This window comes from Pararge aegeria, chromosome 15 (assembly GCF_905163445.1).
Source record: "Pararge aegeria chromosome 15, ilParAegt1.1, whole genome shotgun sequence".
In the NCBI taxonomy this organism is placed as follows: Eukaryota; Metazoa; Arthropoda; class Insecta; order Lepidoptera; family Nymphalidae; genus Pararge; species Pararge aegeria.
In genome coordinates this window covers 5,918,064-5,938,026 of record NC_053194.1, presented here as the reverse complement: position 1 = coordinate 5,938,026, position 19,963 = coordinate 5,918,064, and the positions used below count along the sequence as shown (strand labels likewise).

The window sequence follows — 19,963 nt, the reverse complement described above, 5'->3', positions numbered from 1 at the left end:
TAATTAAAATACCTAATTAGTAAATTGTAGTCGTCTCACTTAAAGAAGTAGGTACCCCTAGTCAGGTTCAGTTGACTAATTGGAATAAGATAACACTTCTCGTATAAATCGATCGCATTCACTGGAAATGCGAATGTCGTCAGCAGCATAATTCGACCGCATCGGACGCACTAAAAATTGTGGATGACCTTGCGATCAACAACAAAACCTACACTCGGGAACAAATAAATCAAGTCAATTCAAAGTTTTAAAAGTTTGATAGCTGTCTTCATCTGTGTTTGAGTAGGTATTTAACTAATGTGATAGAATGGACGACTGAAATGGACACTGGTCAACGCTGGCCAATTTATAGCGGTACCTATAGGGATAGCATGCGCACCAAAAGAAAATAATTTCTACCCATAATCCCTATATAATAAGATAATCCCTATAGATATAAGTCAAGATACGGGTATCGTTAATTTTCTCGTGGCGAGCATGCTAGCTCTATTGGAGGCAGGGCAAAACTAATGTGAAATCACTCGCAGATTTGCGGCACAAACAGTAATTTAAAGTTACTGGGAACCATTCACTGGATTAATCGGGAACAGGTAGGCCTAAGGCCGAAGGCAACTTCAGAACTAGACAACAGGTTCATTGGACCCACCACTAATTCGTTACTTATATGTGGTCTCAGTGATATCCTACATACATATAGGAGCATCGCAGTCATGTAGACAATAAGTCGAAGACTGGAGAATGAAATAAGACGTCACACAAACCTGCAACTTGCCAAAAATTAACAGGAGCCCATCCCCTAATTCTGGCTTTGAAGAAAACTTTAAAGTTTATGCTTGACAATGCGAAACCTTGAGTACCTACATGTGGATGGTTGAAATACAGTAAAATACAAATAGGCTGCAGGTACCTGGACTAAATCCTTTGTTTCATCACCTATGGGCTGAGCTTAAAAGGAGCTTATGAGCAAGAATTTTCGCTGTTTCGTCTAATGCTTATATTAGCTCAGTCACTGCAGATAAAGTTGCGGAATATACAGAACAGCTATCACAACGCTGATCCGACAGCACATCATGGCAATGATGATCAATGTCCATATCATCTGAAAGACCGTCGGCAATCGACGATTTATTTTACACCTTAAGGAGTGGCTTGATTTACTTGATCAAAAGTGTATTATTAAGCCTATATATGCTACTTCAAGGGTTATTTGAATTCCAAGTCTGAGGGGACATTGAAACGAACAAAAATCCAACGACATTTATGATTTAGACCGATAGCTAATCTTTAGAATAATAGAAGAATAGAAACCGGAACGCGGCTAATTGGATACGCGAAACAATACTTAATTCGTTCCAATTTAAAGTTTTAAATTCACAATTATAGAGTTCCTAAAAAATGAAGACCGTGCAAAAATCTCTAAACAAAACTAAAAAATAAAGTAAACTGGTTATCTATTTTCACAAAGATACTACAGAAGAAATAACATTACTTGCCAATTTAGTTTCTAAACAGAATTAACGGAATTATTGACAACTTTGCCGGAAGGTTTGCACCATGAAAATCCAACAATCCTTAATTAAACTTTTAAAAGAAGTAATACAAATCTACCTACCTAATAAGAAATTGAATTAAACATCATATATGATTAACTAACCCATTTTAAAGATAAGATTTTAATAGTAGCAATATCTCGATTTTGTTCTAATCTTGTTTAAAATATCGTTGATATAATAATTTCCCGATCTTCTAGGAATTCACTATTAAAATGTCGTGAAGATTGTGTAACAGAGTTACGACACAAATTGGCACCTGTCTTGTACCAGTACCAAGTTATCTGTTACCTACGTATATCGGGATTAGATAGGTATAAGCGTACAAAACCGAATGCACATGACTGCCCGGTTCAATGACCCAACTCTCACCGCGTTCGATGCACCGGCCGCCTGTGTACGCACCGTTTGATCCGACTTGCCGGACCTGATCAAAGTCCCACACAAAAAAACAACGAACCCCCGACGGTACTAAATAAATCGGCTAATACTAAAGTTCATTTGGTTTTGAAACTTCGAAATGGATTTCTTATTTTTAAGTGAAGAACAGTGTTCTTACTCCTTTTAAAATTTATTACACTGCAGGAAACGCGATAACTGCTCGCCGATGTGATTTCACACTTTCATTTATCAGGAACCTTTACGTATTTTCTTAGTGTGAATACTTCTTTAAGATTTTTCTTAATTGGAAGAAATCCAGCTTTACTGTCTCGTAAATAGTATGATTTTCGTAAATTCACATACTCAAGGATACGACTTTGTAGTAAACCCAGAAAGGAAAATAATTAAAAAACGGTCATTTTTATGATTTTACAAGGCAAGTTCGTTTTCAAAAATAACCCACTTCCAAGCAAATCTGTACAGGATAATACAATTAAATGTGCTAATGATTACCACAATGAACATTCCTTACGTTATTGTAGGCGCAAGAAAGTCAATCTACATGTCCCATCGCCATCCAAGAATAACGAATTCCAAATCGAGAGTTGCGACAACGGCTCTACAGCGATGCGCTCGCTGCTATGTTCCATTTATAAATAGACGACATCTTTGTACCATAGCATCGCTCTCCCGCTGCGGGAAACGCGAGTAACTCCAAACCAACGCACAAATACACCAATGCAAGTACTCGAATATTTGTTTAATTTACCTATTGCATGAAATACCGGTTCTGGGACTGTAGCGTCTATAACTGGCTATTTGGCCAATTCTCGCTCAACATACATAGTTATTTGAGATCATCTATAGAGAATATAACGTTATTGTATTCCGAAAATAGTCAATACACCATTTCATCGTTTTTCAGTAATGGAACTTTATACAATCGGAGGGACACAAGCAAGGCCTCCGTATCAAGGGATTATAATATTGCGACAAGTAGACAATTTGAATGGACTGCCAAAGATCGCCGTCATCAAATTTTCGCTGCACTACCGTGCATCTGAACGCATGTGTTTTTATAGTTTAGTAGTTTTCTGGATTTCACCTGCCCGACCATTAACTTTTAACTGCCCGTTTTTTTAATCGCGGTTGTTTCTGTTATCAAAAAACCTCGTAGCAATAGTGCGTTTTCCTGGGCTAAAATAAAAGATACACTATGTCCATCTACCTTCATGCACTGTCAGACTCTTTTCACTGACAGAAAGATAAGTAAACCATTGTCATCATCAGTTAAATATTATTATGAGGTTATAATCGGGATGGATGGCTGCAGATGAGGCACATTCAAACCTCCAAAGTAGAATCCAAGTAGGTCATAGCACCCGTACCACGGACCACATTTTTTTTGTAAATACGTTTGGAATAAAATTAATTAAAGAGACCTACATAAGTTATTTTTAAACGTATGCTAATGTGTAGTCCACATATCTTCTTGTATTAATTAGGTATATGGATACTGGGTAGTAACTTGGTCGGTGAGTTTTATATTTTAATTACGTAACAAAAGTAGCAATGAATGAATACAAAGGTCAAGCAATAAAATATCCATTAGAAGAAGGCCTTCAAGACTTGATAATTGTGAGAATAAAGGACAGCAGGTAGGTAGGTATAACAAGAGAACAATGCTAAGAGAAACTCTATTTCGTCACAAAGAAAATTTCAATATTAGTCCAGTCCGTCTAGCTTTACGGATGAGATGTTCGAACGAGATCTGAGGAAATATCGTTTAAAATTAAATCTGAAGGAAGGTCGCAATTGTGGCCATGCGCGAACTTTCTACAGACTTTTTTTTAATTGATTAGAATGAAACGACGGTAAAGAAGGTGAATAAGGTATTAAACAATTTACGACCCGAAATTACAAAACATCAAACATCTGACACTGTTCCAGTATTGAAAGAACCAAAAGCCCCCCAAAACGTTGCTTACCTGACTGATGTCACAAGTCACAACCGCCTACGGTCTGTTATGCTACATTTTTATTATTTGTATACTATTATTTAGTCTTTGCTCGCTAATTACAATATCTTTTCAACTTTGTAGCCAAAGTTTGCATATGCAATCATATTACATAAAGATGCAATCGGAGGACATCTCTTTTATCTTAATTAGTACAATAGGCTTTGCTACTGCCGCACGGCTATCACTATTATGCCTGAGTACCTAATTCTATATAAAAACGAAGAAATAAACATTGTCTAATTTGCAGAGGAATAAATATTTATTTAGAAAAATCCAGTACGATCAAATCTATATGATGAGTCTATGTAATAAAGCCAAATCGACATAATCATCCAGCTGATAGGTACGAAGCAAGTTGTGCAAGTAGCGATGGCGAGTGAGCACAAAGATCGGTAGGGCGCGGGCGGGAACTAGGTCGGAGGGGTCCGGGGTGTGAGGTAGCCCTTTAGGCCACTTATCAAGCGGGGCCGTGGCTAGGGAAAGCGTGTCTTTGAAGTTTTGGTGGATACTGACTGTTTGTTTGACTTCGGAGCAATTGGAATATCACAATTTATGGCAGTAAACTTGGCAAAGTTTTGCGACTGTCCAACCGTTTCGTCTACTGATTAAATATTTTTGGTTTTATTAAAAATATATTTTATATTTTTGGTTTTGTAGTTAGTAGAGTAAATAAGCCTTCTTTCATGTTGAGAATATCCTTACCTTTACAGTAAGATTTTTGGTTCACAGCAGAACACTTCGAATTTATTTTTAGTTCGCGACTCAAGACGTACATTAGTTTAGCCTGAAAGTTTGATTTTCGGAAGATCACGAATTTTACTATTGTTAACAATTTTTTTTTTATTAACGTGGATCTTATAACGTTATAGATTACGGCCTATGGTCCAATTGAGACATCATAAATGCAATCTTGCAACCACTGCTTCTTACATAAACATTCAAAATATTATGTTACTGCAAAAATAAACACTCAAGGACATTTTTGCTGTGCATGTATGTATTGCAGACATTGATTACAAAGAACCTTCGTGACAAAATATAACAAATTAAATGAACGAACGAGTGTTTATACAATTACAGTTAACATGCTCAATTGCAAAACACAAGACTTTTTTCCGGTGACACTTATATTACATTAGACATTTTAATTTTTTGAAGGCACTAAAACAACGCACTTTCTACATTGCATTATCACTTTCTATAGGGTGCAAGATTGTGCGCAAGGGTTGAGAGTTATGTGATTTTAAAATCCGCTTGTAATAAGTTTCTGCTTAAAATATTCCTGGATTAGCTTCAGAACTTGTTATTTATTTTTGGGCATTTTCACATTTATGATTGACTATAGAGAAAAAGAGACAGGTACATAGATCACCTTAAAACGTAGCACGGGCATATCAGGAATTATTTATTTTCGGCTTTTGGCAATTTTGACAACTTTTTTGGTAATTCTTGTACATTACCGAAAAGTTTTGAACCCAATCAAGTTTTATTTATATGTTATAAATATCTAAACTGATGTTTAGTTTACTATTAACTATTTCGGGTTCATGTAACTTTGAATCATGCAATATTTTAAAGAGTGAATTGTTGAATCGAATCTAAATAAGGTCAGATTGGTCATTATACGAGTAGCAAAAATCAAAGTTCATAATGATTATACCATTTGTTTTGCAATCCATTTGAACTAAATTATCGATGGCAGGTACTTACATTGTTCCAATCATTGTGAGTTGTGACAATATTGACGACTGACAGTGTGCGACAAAGTAGCGACCTCGATCGAGCCCTTTGCAACCTGTGCGGCCTCATCGGCTAAAATAATTCGTGAAACACGTTTTTGTTACTCGATAATATTTCTTATTGAAAAAAGAAGAATGAATACAATTAATTATCTAGACGTGAATCTACATCATTTTTGCACTACTACGGGCTTTGATTTTGACGATTTTTGTAAGCTGTCGGGTGACCACATCATGACTTTGGTATTTTCTTCTAAAGACCTACGTGATAATTTGTATTTTTTATTTGGAATATCCGAATATTTTCAATAATAATATTTGCTAAAAAACATGAAATAACCGTTACATTTATCTTGTGTTGATTTCTCTGAAACCCTTAACTTTGGTGTTCTTAGTCATTTGAATATTGATTTGCATTACTAAATAGTCAACTTAGTTGAAATGGTTTTCTCAAAACTATATAGGCTGATTTTATGATTTGATTTTAGCGAATATCTGAAACAAGAAAATTATTTATCAATGCTAATAAAAGTTACTTAGCTTCTATAAAAACAATTAGTTACAAAATAACGTTATTAAATAAGGTGTTTATAACACGTATAGGAACTTACTTAAATTCTTTGAATTTTCTATTGCATAAGTACAACACGAGATTTTTTATCCAGTACTCACCAAGCTCGGCTGGTTGGACTGGACAAGTTTCTTGTTTGTGTGTATTCGCCGCAACTTGTCTTGATGAACAAAGCATTCACTGTATTTGTCGTGTTTCTTTGTTAAAAATAATACGCGTATAGATTATACAGGTACGTGTAATACCTTATTTTATACATGGTCATAAAAGGTTATTTTTAACCGTTTCTAATGTTTTTCCGCTGATAATGCTACGATGTTTATATATTCGAATATGTAAATATATCAATTATATTGAAAGTAAAATATCCCCTGAGACCACACTAGACCTTGATAACGACTTTACTTAAAGTTTGTGTATGAACGCAAACTGTAAAAGTTGGTCGATATGCTTTTCTTGTCGCAAAAACTAACGAAAATTCCTAGCGTTAACACATTTCTAAAGAGTCGCCAACTGAATAACATGAGGCTTCAGTTACAAACTAGGTAATAGCACGTTTTACTTTCATGGATGAAATAAATGACACATTATATAGGGATTTATTAACGTATTTAATTTTGAGAAGCCAATTCCCTTTCGAAATCAGTTGCACGGGGAACATTGGAAATAGCTCGAACCAACACGAAGGCGACGCGACCTAAATTCTTCAGTCCGCACATTTCAGTATCTCCACAAGCGATATACATTGTATAACTATGTATGAAAATATTTTATATGGACGTCATGATTATTAATGGTCCACGTTTCAATTATTTATTAAGAGTTCTAAGCATGATTCAATTTCATTCCTCTGATGACCTTGAGATTAAGACTATTGCTTTGTAGATTAAATTTTAAACATTAAATACCTTAAACAGTTTTCTTCGACCTTGTACTAAGTATTTATAGGAACTAACTGCCTGCTACATAGTATGTCTAAGTGTTTACTTTAATTCATTAACAAAACTGTATTACATATTCAAGCTAATCCATAAGGATTACTTAAGGATTACTTAAGAATTATTATTTAAGAATAATAGTAGTCATCAAATATTGTTAGCGTATGGTCTTAGAATCGAATATCGATTCTCTTGAAAAGGTGTAGAGCAAGGAAAGAGATAACAATGTTGGTCACGCACCGCTATTTTTTCCGGTCGTAACTCTCTTGCTCCGCGTTCTCAGTTCCTACTATAAATTCTTGGCACAACTCTTCCGATTCCTCTAGCCATTTTATAAAGCTGTGTAGATCATAAATGATATAATTTTCGTTGGATAGTGAATTCGTTTTATACTCTAGAGCCCTAACATTTGTTGATTCTGTCGATTCCTTTTAACTGTCGTGTCCTATTAAGTCATGTATTTTGATTAGGTAGATGTAGGTAGGAACATAACGTTCATGTTCATTAAAATATGTTTTTCCACCTTAATACACGGACGGCCGACCTCACAACTGTTTTGTTATATGAATTCTATTCTATTCCAGTGGTGGTTTTAATTATATGAATTCTAGTTTTAAGATGTTACCTTCAATTTCAGGGTTAGTTTTTTATGCATGAGCATTGAAAAGACTATCGTTGCTGGTCGCGTGCTTCGTTTTCTCCCGTTTATGTCTCACTTGTTCTGGTAGATGCCATTTCTATGAAAGCTTTTCTGAATTATATTTTTAAATGCTGTTCACTACAGTAATAAAATACAATAGGTACTCAATCTACTACTTTATATGACTCTTTTTGAAAGTTAAAGGTCTATAGGTTCCCATAAGATCTTATTCCTACGACATTGTTAAAGAACCTAACACAAAATTTGGTTCCAGCTTTTAGGTTTCGCTCTACCCGTTTTGATATTCCTTTTCCACAATCTCAGTTCAAATCTTACAGTGGGGCTATTTTGCAGCGTATTAGTATTTTGGTACGATTGTGTGTTACTAAAATATATTAGAGACTACAGTAAAAGCAAGCCCGAGTGCCTTAAACATATTTAAAGGACGTTGAACTAGTACTTATAAATCTGGTTTTCTCGTCAGCTCTATTAATTGTTTACTATTTGGAACACTTGAATGCACATGTTATTTTTGTAGAAGTGTATTTATTAACGTTATTTCCGTTATTAATTATTTACTATTTGCCGTGAAAATTAGACTTTGCTATTTGAAATCCCTGTAGTTATGCAGCAGTACCAAAAATTTTCTAAATAAATAAAATTTTGTTATGGGCCATCAGCAATAAGAGTTGATTTCATACAAGTACGTAGATGACTTCTCCTCATTGCATGCCGGTGTGAAATAAGGACTAAGACAATTCAATAGACAGAGATAAATCACAAAATAATCCAGTAAAATTCATACTGAAATCACAGCAGACCTTCACAGAACATATATTCTGTTGCAACGAAGCAGGAAGCGTCGGGCACGCGACGCGAGCTAACGGAGCGTGCCACGAGAAATTAACTGTTAACTATTTATACGCACTGCGATGTCTCGTTTGAGTAACCTGTTACAACATAATGAATACCCACGAAATGTAATACAAATAATATAATTATCTGAAGGCACTTCATAGAAAAATCCGCTGTTTATATTTTATGCACTATAATATAAAAACAAACGGGGTGGTTCGCTTCCAAGATTCTTCGATATTTGAAAATAGAGGTCGTCTGAAATGCCAACGGTTGGACGATAATAGTGGGTAGATTCAGTTTAAACCTATAAAATTGATTAAATTATATATTCTCAGGTAATTCTAAATAATACGATTATTTGGAGTCACCTCATTCAATTCGCACACACGATTGCTAACTTTTATAGAAGAATTCGACTATAACTCTGCGTAATAATAGCGTAATAACTATAATGAACCTTATTGGCTACTCATGATATTTAATCAAAAGTAATTAAAATGATATAATACAATAAAAATCTAACTTCTGACGTACTAATATATTTGTTAGTGTATACTGTATACAAACATCAATTCAAAAAAACAACCGGCTAAGTTTGTTGTGGGCTTCTTCATAGACCAGGGCGCGTTTAGAATTATGTACGTAGCTTTAGTTTTAAGTTGAAGAATTGAGTTACTCACTTCTATGTCGTATTTTACATGCAATTTACGCATCAAAAGTGCCATCGATGTGCATATTAGAATAAATAAATATTTGACTTTGACTGTGACTGAGTTATTATCATTATAAAAAAAAAATTCAGTACATAAATATGTCTATTCAAATAAGACTTAAGCAGACTATGTAAGTATTTAATCTAATGGTTTTCATGAAATAGTAATGTCGACGTCTAAGAGATGTTAACTTATTTAAAATGTAGTTTTGTTTAATTTCACATAATTACAATAATAATACATTGGAGTTTTCGAAAATTATTTGTATGAACCACTAGTGACTTCGTCCATCCGTTTGATTCGTTTCTCATAGAATCGCGTTGGAACAGTTTATTTATCCAGGCTTAAATTATGTAATGTCTATCTCCAGGATGCAAGAATTAGGTAGCTTAGAGATTTTTTTTAAAGATCGGTCTTGCTAGTAAGCCGTTTAAAAATAACACTTTTTTATCATCGGGAAACCGGAAATTTGGGATACAAAGTGTTCTATGTCCTTCTTCTATCTTTGTACCAAATTTCATCAAGATCGGCGAAGGTTAAACCAAACAGACATACAAAAAAATTTGGAGGCTTGAAAGAGAACGTCGGTTTCATCTTCTATCACTGAAGACAAATAGTTCGGTTGAGCTTCTTTTTTACTTTTGATTGTTAAATTAAGATTCTAAATCATATTCTTAGTTGACTTGTACGCAGAAGGATAAAAATGTATCTTCCTTCACAGCTTTATCAACTCAGAGCATCGGCGCACAAGTCGAAATCATATCCAAATAATAAACGGGTGTACACTTCTCCTATTCCATGTTCCAGGCTGTTCGGTGATTATCAGTCAGTCAGGACTTTGAATTTTATTTATATAGATGAACATTGACCATCCGTGACCATCGACCTGCACGCAGCAGGTTTTATTTCGATATCAGCGTTCGTGGCTTATGAATTTGATGTTCCTCTTTTAATTACAGTCATTTCAAACAATAAATATGCTGTCTAACTTGTGTTTTACCTAATTAAACGCAAGCTAGACAAGCATAGTTTTCTAATTTGTTAAAACAGATATGTAAGTGTAACAATATAGAGGCACCATAAAAACGGCTGAACGGATTTAGATGAAATTTGTCATGCATGTAGCCTTTGAAACGGAAAAGAACAAAGGCTTCTTTTTATCCAGATTCCTTAAGTAGATCCCAAGGGAAAATCGAAAATGGTAAGCCGCGGGCAGACAGCTATAAAATTTGGTATGCATGTCACCTATGCTATGAAAAAAGGGCATGTACTTTCTATTCCGATCTCTTATAGTTCCCGTGGTGAGATAAAAAATTGTTAACGAGCTCGCGGGAATTAAAACCTCAATCCACGCGAACGATGTCGCTGGTATTAGGCTAGTCTATAATAATATTATAAAATTATAAAATAGGAAAGGTTTTTTATTTGTTTGTACCTAATAGGCTCTGAAAGTACTAGACCGATTTTAACCATTTATTCACCAAAAGAAAGCTAAACTATCACGGAGTAACATAGGCTATTATGTAATTTAAAAAAATTAGAGATCCTTAAGATAATTGCAATAATGTAAGCCAACGTAGCAAAATTTTTCCTAAAAAAAATAAATTTAGAGGCGTGAATTTGTATCCGGATCTGCAGACTTCCTCGTGGAAACCGGGAAAACCAACCGCCTTATCTGAAGAAAAGAGATATCTGCAATTGCATACCAAAATGTACGAATCAAAAATAAACCCGTCTTGAGTGGATACATTAATATTCAAGCGTAGTGCGAAGTGTTTTGAATTTATAATTAAAACCTTATACTTTTTAAGGTGGGTGCTAATTTATTGAGCTAATTCCTTTGTTAGTTTTTTGTTACCAATTCATTACAATAAATATAACCACATGGCCATTTTCATTAACTTCTCCATCGTAATTTTTTTTTTCTAAAGTACGCTAAAATGTTATTTTAATATATTATACTCTCTTTATACACTGTATTATGTAAGAGAGAAACCTTAATAACAAGGGCCGACGCCGTAGTATGGCACCGCGTGTCGCTGACGATTATAATAATTACGTCACGGACCGACCTGTGCCAGTAATATAACAACCTGCTAATTCAAATTTTTTATATTAACTTTCGTTATTTAAGTGTTGGTTTTTCTGAAATCAGCTACTTTCGTGATGCATGTGCATACAGTGTTAACTGTAGAAGTAAAAATAGGTACTGGCAGACACTAACTTTATAAGTCCTATTATAAAGGACTATTTAATCGATAAAAAACCCTTGGGTGTAGATAATTGCTCCAACCAGGTTGCTCTACTGATAATTGAAAACATTTTAAATGAAAATTTGAGATGGAGATAACAAAAAAGAACACCCGGCTAAGTTTGTTGCGGGCTTCTTCTTAAGCCCGGAAGCGTTTGGAACCCTCGTAGCCATCATCTTACTACCGTGTAAACATTTCTCATGTAGTCCATCCAGTAAGGCCATCTATGGGCCTACCTAAATAAAGATATTTTTGACTTTGAGTAACTGTCTTAAGTAGAGTCTAGAGAGTTGAGAAACTAAATTTAACTTTGTTATGATCTGGTATGATCTGGTATCATAATTTAATTAAGGAGTGAAATATAATTGAATACTTTGAACCACGTTAATCTTGAAATTAATATCTTTAAAATAAATAAACATTTATTTCGAGCGTAACTTTATCACTACCCCTAAACTTCAGGTTGCCTAGCTACAAAATAAATATCTTTAATTCTGTGCATCAGGAGTCAATAACTCAATAGATTATTGGGTACAATCACTTTGTTTGAACAGCATAATCAACAAAACTGAAGACCGCTGTTGAGATAATTCGCCACGATGTCTGAAGTTCTCTTGTTTATGTCTTATTGTTGTCAGTGATAACGACCGCCTACTGTGTTATCACGCAACTATTTATAGTTATCACGAGGACGACTACAGAGGTGATGCCACAACTCTATGTAGTTAATGATCATTCCTCGTATTTGAAAATTTTCCATTGCATTTGTTAATTGATACAAAACAGAAAACACGATATTCAGTGCCCGTGTCCTTTGGTTATTAATCCATTTCTTCTGCCATTATTGAATTCTATTATTTCATTAATTCAATAGGTACTTTTCATCATTCACTCAGAAAAATAGTAAAGTAACTTTAAAAAAATGATTGTTATTATTCATTATAAATTTTTGACCCGGTCTTTATTACCTTGTTTGTTACCAACTTTACAAAAGGTTCTAGGAGGTATGTATTCTCATGCGGACGTAATCTGTATACCAATTTTGATAAGATTCATTATAAATTTTTGACCCGGTCTAGATTACTTAGTTTGTAACCGACTTTATACAAGGTTTTAGGAGCTATGTGTTCACATGCGGACGTAAACTGTGTACCGATTTTGATAATTCTTAAATTGTTTGACCTGGTATATTCGGGAGAACATCTCAAGATCCCAATTAAATCTATAAACATTGTTTGAGTTTTTAAGCTTGTTTACATATAATAACGGAATGAATTACCTGTTTGCATGGTAGATATACTTTCGTATTTCAAGCAATTTACTTTGTACCTATCACTATCTATATAAGTGTCTCAGATCTCGTTATTCAGGTTATACAATTAATTTGTTTATGATAATGAAGTAGACTTGATTTTTGAGACAGATCAAGTTGTTTCATTTATTATATCTCATCTGCTTTCCAGTGTTGTTAAATAAAAATATTTCATACGTTCTATTTAATGATAATTATAATTTGTACGATCTTTACAGTTCCAAATAAATAAATAATAATAAATATATATACTACGACAGTGCACACCTCGCCATCTAGTCCCAAAGTAAGCGTAGCTTGTGTTATGGGTACTAAGGTGTCTGTTGAATATTTTTATGAATAATATACATAAATAATTGTAATTATTATATACAGATAAACACCCAGACACTGAAAAGCATTTATGTTCATCACACAAACATTTTCCTAATGTGGGAATCGAACCCACGGACTTGGACTCAGAAAGCAGGGTCGCTGCCGACTGCGCCGATCGGCCGTCATAATGATAATAAATGACCAATTTGTTTAAAATTAAATGCGATTTCTTTTTGTCTGGCTTTGATTGCAATATTCCTTGGAAGAAATATTAAGGATAAGGACCAAAGTTTTCAGTGGTACTATTACTGTTCTACGTATATCTCTGCACCTTACTAAATAGGTACAGGTTGAAAGGAAGTGCTATTCTTATTACAATGTTATTTGTTAACCTGTTTATTTATTAAGTATGAAAGTTAAGACAGTTTTTCCTACGGCATAGTTTTTCACACATAAAATCAAGAACAGATGTGTATATATTTCCGTCTGTTACGAAATTCCCACTATAAACTTACGTAAGCGCGTGAGCGTAAAAGGTACCTGCGCTATAAGCTACAACTACTCGTTCTTGTTTAGATAGGAGGAAAGTCGCTCTATTTTATTGTAACACTTAATCTGTCTAACTGCCACTGGCTTATCTCGTTAGTTTATCATAGGTATATAATTTAAGAGTCTTGCTAAATGTATACTCTGGAGGATACATTTGTTTATATTTATGGTATAGGTTCTTAAACAGTGTTAGGTATTAATTATAATATATCAAATTTAAGAAAAAACATTTAGTTCTAGTACGTCTATGTTTTTTAGTTCTCGAGTGTCTGACTAAAACATCTCCTTAAAGCTTTTCTAGGGTGTTAACCCTATATTTCTTAAGCGCAATCTACAGTCTAGATTTTAATAAATAAGATTGTAATACATCAGATGGCATTGGGTTGGTGATGCCACAAAAAACGCAATATGGCGGGCATTAGCCACCAACCAAGAACAACTTTACCTTTAGCCCGTTCATAGTCTTAAACAGGTTGATAGATATTAATAAAGGAGGCGTAGTTAGATTTTTGTATAGTTGTGGTAGTCGAGATCCTTGATTTTAAAACAAGGTCATGAGAAGCATGTTTGACATTCCACCATACGTGACTAACAAAGATATGCAAAAAGTTGCAAAGACCAAAACATTCAAGGTGCAATAAACACATTCAAAGTGCAAAGTGTGAGATTTTCAACCTACGTTTACTTGTTCAATCGCCTTTTAATTAACAACGATTTCTATGGTATTGCAGAAGTGCCATCTAGTTGCAATATTGGGAAACCGTACTGTCACTAGATAGCGCTCTTTCGATACCATATAATCGTAGTTTCACTTTCACACGATCAAATAGGTAAATGTAGGTAGAAAATCTCAAAATTGGCACATAGTATGACAGGCCTGAGAAGGTGGTGTGCCGTGTAGTGCTCTCTGGATGATTTGGCAGCAATCAGGCCATTGACGATGGGATCCGCCATGCATTGGGAGGTCAAAACCTTGGCGAGAGTGCGGTGAATACGCAAGTGAATCCCGTGCTCTCACTTATAGGTCTATCGAGGGACACACAGAGTTTTTAGTGGGTGTAAGTCCTACATAACTAATCCCTTTTCCCTCAACGGACTGGTACACGTCAGGCATTTTCTATGTATAAAAAAAAGAAGCGACTGGCGGCACATGCCAACGACCTGGCAAACTAAAAAACAGGAGACCGCAGTCCTGCTCTCTAGATTGATAGAAACAGAACTCCGAATTCAATTAATACATTTAACAGCAACTAGTATAATTCGTCAATGGATGATACCATGGGACAAATAAATAAAAACCTGAGCCCCACTGGTGATGGTAAGTTGTTTAAAAAGGAAAAGTGCAAATCAAAAGTGAAGTGACAAAAATAACTTGATAAAAATTAATGAAAACTTTTAATAGAATAAAAATACTTATCCAATAACAACGAAACGACTAAATTATACCTAAGCCTTTAAATCAAATAGAGGTATACTTTACTTAAGTGAACACTTGTTTCATTTCATAGTAATACCGATGTACCATTCAAAAGATTTAGTAGTTATAAGTATTGCAGACTTCTGCTCAGACTTATTTCTATATCCTTGTTTTTTAACTTGCGCGAGTGGTTTTATTGTTTCATAGCTACGAGTATAAGAAGAAATAACCTTGTTATATTTCTTTATTTTTAATAGAAGGAAAAGAAAATGGACTAGTATATTATAGTAGACTAAAAGTGCTCATAGCCTCGCACGCGATTATTACGGATTTTTAAAAATCTTGCGCAAACTGATATTTTGTCTTGGAAAAAAAGGATCCTGTCTCAATCTAGAACGCAAACTATAACAGTAAAAGGGTCGATAAGATCGGTTCAGTTTCTAGCTTCAGGTTTAGTTCTTTATCAGCATTTACACAGGAGATAAAAAACTATAACAACAACTTTAACAGGATTTACGGATTTTCAAAAACAGTTAACAAATAAATGAATAAAAAGGCAGTTTTGTATTTTACAACAATAAATGTATGGAAAGGTACTCCTTCGTAAACGATACTGTATTTTTCTTTATGATGAAATCTGTAGTCAAAATAGCGACGGCCTTGCTAACTCTTATTACAACATCTAAATTCAACACTGACAGACTCGGATGCGGTCGTTGACCTCCGGTTTGACTAGCTGTCTTTGTGTCTGCGACTTTCTTGTGCTGAATAGTAAATAGCTTTTTTTTAATAGAGTTGCGCAGGAGCCCGCATATTTTTCTTTAGTCAATTTGTTTTCTTCTGCTACAGTAGCTCTTACATCTCAGGTTATCTTAATAGGTGGCTTTTAGGAAATCTCGTTGGAACTCTTAGATTTTCCGGGATAAAGAGTATCCCATTCCCGTCTCCAGTATGCAAGCGAGCACTGGTAAATTATCATATTGTATAATGAATAAATCTAATAATAATTGTCATATTATATTTTCGAGAAGAAGAAATTGACGGCAGAGTCGTGTCGTCTTCACACTTCCCTATTTATGATACTAGTTTAGATTTTAGGACACTTCCTAACCTTGTCACCTTTTATGAATAATACTGATGATTTTGAACTAATTGTATGGGAAGCGTACGAAAAGCTTCGTGACATCTTTACCTCCTTAATTCCTTAGTACTCCGAAAGATGGGCGTAAACTAAGAGCCTATAAAGAAGGCTCAGAGTCAGCCAACAGGTGATGGAGAGACCTATGTTTTTAGTATGTCAACGTGTTAGCAGAAAGTACATTATATAGCTTTAGCGACAATTTTTTGTTCAGTATTTTAATACAATATGTAACAGTGCCAATAATAACCTGAAATAATAACCTAATAATAACTCAAGAGGTTGTTTTTTTGGTTTTTTATCCACTAAAATAGAATTTGAAAAATTTGCATTTGATAGCCCGATTCTTATTGAAGACTTACCCCTAAGGGATAAAACAGGGACAGAAAGTTTGTATGAATGTCAAAGTACAAATATATAAAATTGTATGAGGGGATTATTTAACATCACACAACCGCTGTAGTAATAGCGTAAGCGAGCGATGAGACGTAGTGGTGGGGAACCGCAAGTCAATAATTAAATAGATTTTGCCATCCGAACGAGGCGACTTCATTATACTCCAGTGACACTAATGATCCTACGTAGCCAACGACAGCTCATCCATAAAAATCTGTCAAGACTCGAACATTCCAGGCTGTGGAATAATTGTTAATGTTCAGCCCATAGACATTATATATTAAGAACTGATCAGTCACGTTTAAATCTTGTTTATCTTCACATAGTATAATACATAGTCGCCCCCACCTGTTTGAACTCTTGTATTTTTTAAATTTAGCAACAGATTTTATTGCAGTTTTTAGAAATAGACAGTGATTCAAAAGGAAAGTTGATATGTAGTAGACATGCATACTATACAAGTAAAAATCAAAGAAATTTTATTTTTATGCGCTTGCATTGCACACGCTGCTTTAACCTTACGAGATAGGTAGCTGAAAATAATGTACTGCGGAATTGTATTATAAATCACTAAAAATTGCCACCAATAAGTATCGACACTGCCCCCGTTCGAAGCTGGGGTGAGTCGCTATTGCTTATAAAATAATAATTGTCACATCGAGTGTCGTCGGAGCTGTCGTGATTATTCATTATTCAAAAACGCATTTTATTTGTTTGGCATTATTCGATATGTAATGCCAAACGAATACAAATTAGAGTAATTCGAATAAATGTCGCTAGCTTGTTTATACGGTGGCGAATGCGTCGGCCAAACGTTTGGAGTGCCATATCTTGACATAAATATGAGGAGACAGAATAAAACTACATGAATGCGAAAAATATTACCGCTGCACTTAATTTCTTGAGAGTGACCTAAATAGATATTGTATATACCTACACTTCATAGCCGTGATGCTTTCGGCTGGTATTTTGGCGCGTATTGTGAGTTGAGATTCACGAGGCATAATCTTCAAATAAATATGGCTACATACATTGCATCGTATCACCAGATACCAGGCACAGCAGATTATTTAGGGAGCAATGTTATAGATAGACGGGTTCTACCTATTTTTATTCGATATGCCATGCTTTCTTTTTTATTTTAAGTAAGTATTTATGAAATAATAAAACTGAACGTGAATAAATCATTAATAATCACATTAGTAGTCTATTTATGCCCAATACTGGGCATACTCTCTTGGCTTGCATTTGACAGGCGGTTTTAGAACTATAATCTTCCACGATAGCTTTAACAAAGAAAGTCTAAGGAGGCAACCAGCCCAAGACCTGGAACTTTTGAACTCCCTACAAAAGACTATAGTCCAGCAGTGGACTTCAATAAGTTGATATCATGATGATGATACATTTAATGATTGTTATCACTAACATGTGATAATGATTGTTAAAGCTCACCACGAACTAGGTTCAGCGTAGTGGGTATACACTCTTAAACCCTCTTTCTTCTCTATGAGAGTGGTCTGAGACCTGCATTGGGACAGTAAATTGCTAGTGATGAACTCTTAACTGAGCCTAGCTCAAACATCCCAAAAGTTTATTACTTTCTGAATGGTTTTACTTAAACTGTTTGTATATCTTATACCTACCTATAAACATCGAGCGCACTGAAATCCCGAGAATTTGAGGGCAAGGCATGTTGATATGCAACCCCAATTCCAGCCCCACTGTACTAAATGAGCGGTTCTTAAAAGTAGGTCAGAACGCTGAGGGCTAAAATTGGGTCGTTCTTGTACCCAAGGGGAGAACGAATAGGTACCGGATACAGGGTTCACCTAAAACATTTTCTAAACTTTGATTATGTTCGGTTTAAACACGTATCATTCGATTTGATAAAAAATTGATTTTAACCTAATGCAATACTGTCGCTAGTAAAAACCAAAATATAGTTCACGAGATATCTGTATAATCACGAGATTCTGGGTTTCATTCCCTAGTTAATGTCAGTGGACTCTTATTACTATAAGAATTTCGAAATTTTAGGCGAGCTCAATAAAAAATATATCCTATCTATAACTTTCGTATTTTCACACTGAAAGTCCCACTCGCTGACTGCCTTGATCAAAACCTAGAGAGAATATCCGATAACCAATCTTGAAATTTGACACGAAGCGAGAAAATGTTGAATTATTGTCAGGAATGGAGGTCGATATTTTTAAGTAAGTTTACTAGGTCAAGTGGGATCTCATAATATATTATAGGAGCACTACCTCCTGCAATACGTTTTTCGCATGCTTTTCACATTTATAATTTAAAAGGCCAATAGCATATATTTTTCGAATTAAGCCTTATAAATTTAATTAAATAAGTTATTAAAATGTACGTTTCCTTGTAATTAATGGGACCTTTTTTTTAATCATGTGGGATTAGCTGTTATTTTTAATCTACTATATATAACTAACTTATAGGTAATAAGTTAGTTATGACTACAATCTCACCTGGCGGAAAATGATGATGCTGTCTAAGATGGTAGCGGGGTAACCTGTTACATATTAAACCCATATCCCTAATCCTTTCCTACGCGGCATCGTACTGGAACGCTTAATAGCTTAGTGGCACGACTTTACCGGAATCTACCCACGGCCGAAGCCCTCCAAAATTTTTCCGCGCCCGAGCATCGAGCCCGGGATCTCCGACTTATAAGAGACAACAGCGCTACCCACTGCGCCAGGAGACCGTCAAATTGTTAGTATTAATATCATGATATGGTATGTATGTTTGTGAAATCAGGTTTGCGTGTCTACACAGCAAGTGCACATTGTTTGAGCACTTTTAATCGATTCGACATGAAAATGAATTCTCGAACTCGCCTTGGTGTACTGATATTGACACCAATAAAGTCATTATACCAATTGCGAACCTCGGCGTATATTAAAACATACAATAGCGTTACGAATGTTTCGTTTGAAAAAAAAATTACAACCGGTTTCGGCGGTTGCTCAAATATTGATGATAAAAACATAACAATGTTTTTAGTCTAGTTATTTCGCATTACCAAATTATTATTTGCTGTTTCAAAAAAAGTGTATTAATTTGTATAGCGATCATTCGTTCATGAAATTTCGATATCCATTCAATTTCCAATTCAATGGCTTCAGCACGGTTCAAAGGTTCCTTTA

At 34.7% G+C, this 19,963-nt stretch overlaps 1 protein-coding gene across 2 annotated transcripts in view; it reads left to right on the top strand.

Moving 5' to 3' along the window:
• Nucleotides 1-19,963, top strand: part of LOC120630092 (lysine-specific demethylase 3A) — a 229,075-nt gene that overhangs the window by 950 nt on the left and 208,162 nt on the right. The gene's annotated exons all lie outside the window — the stretch shown is intronic.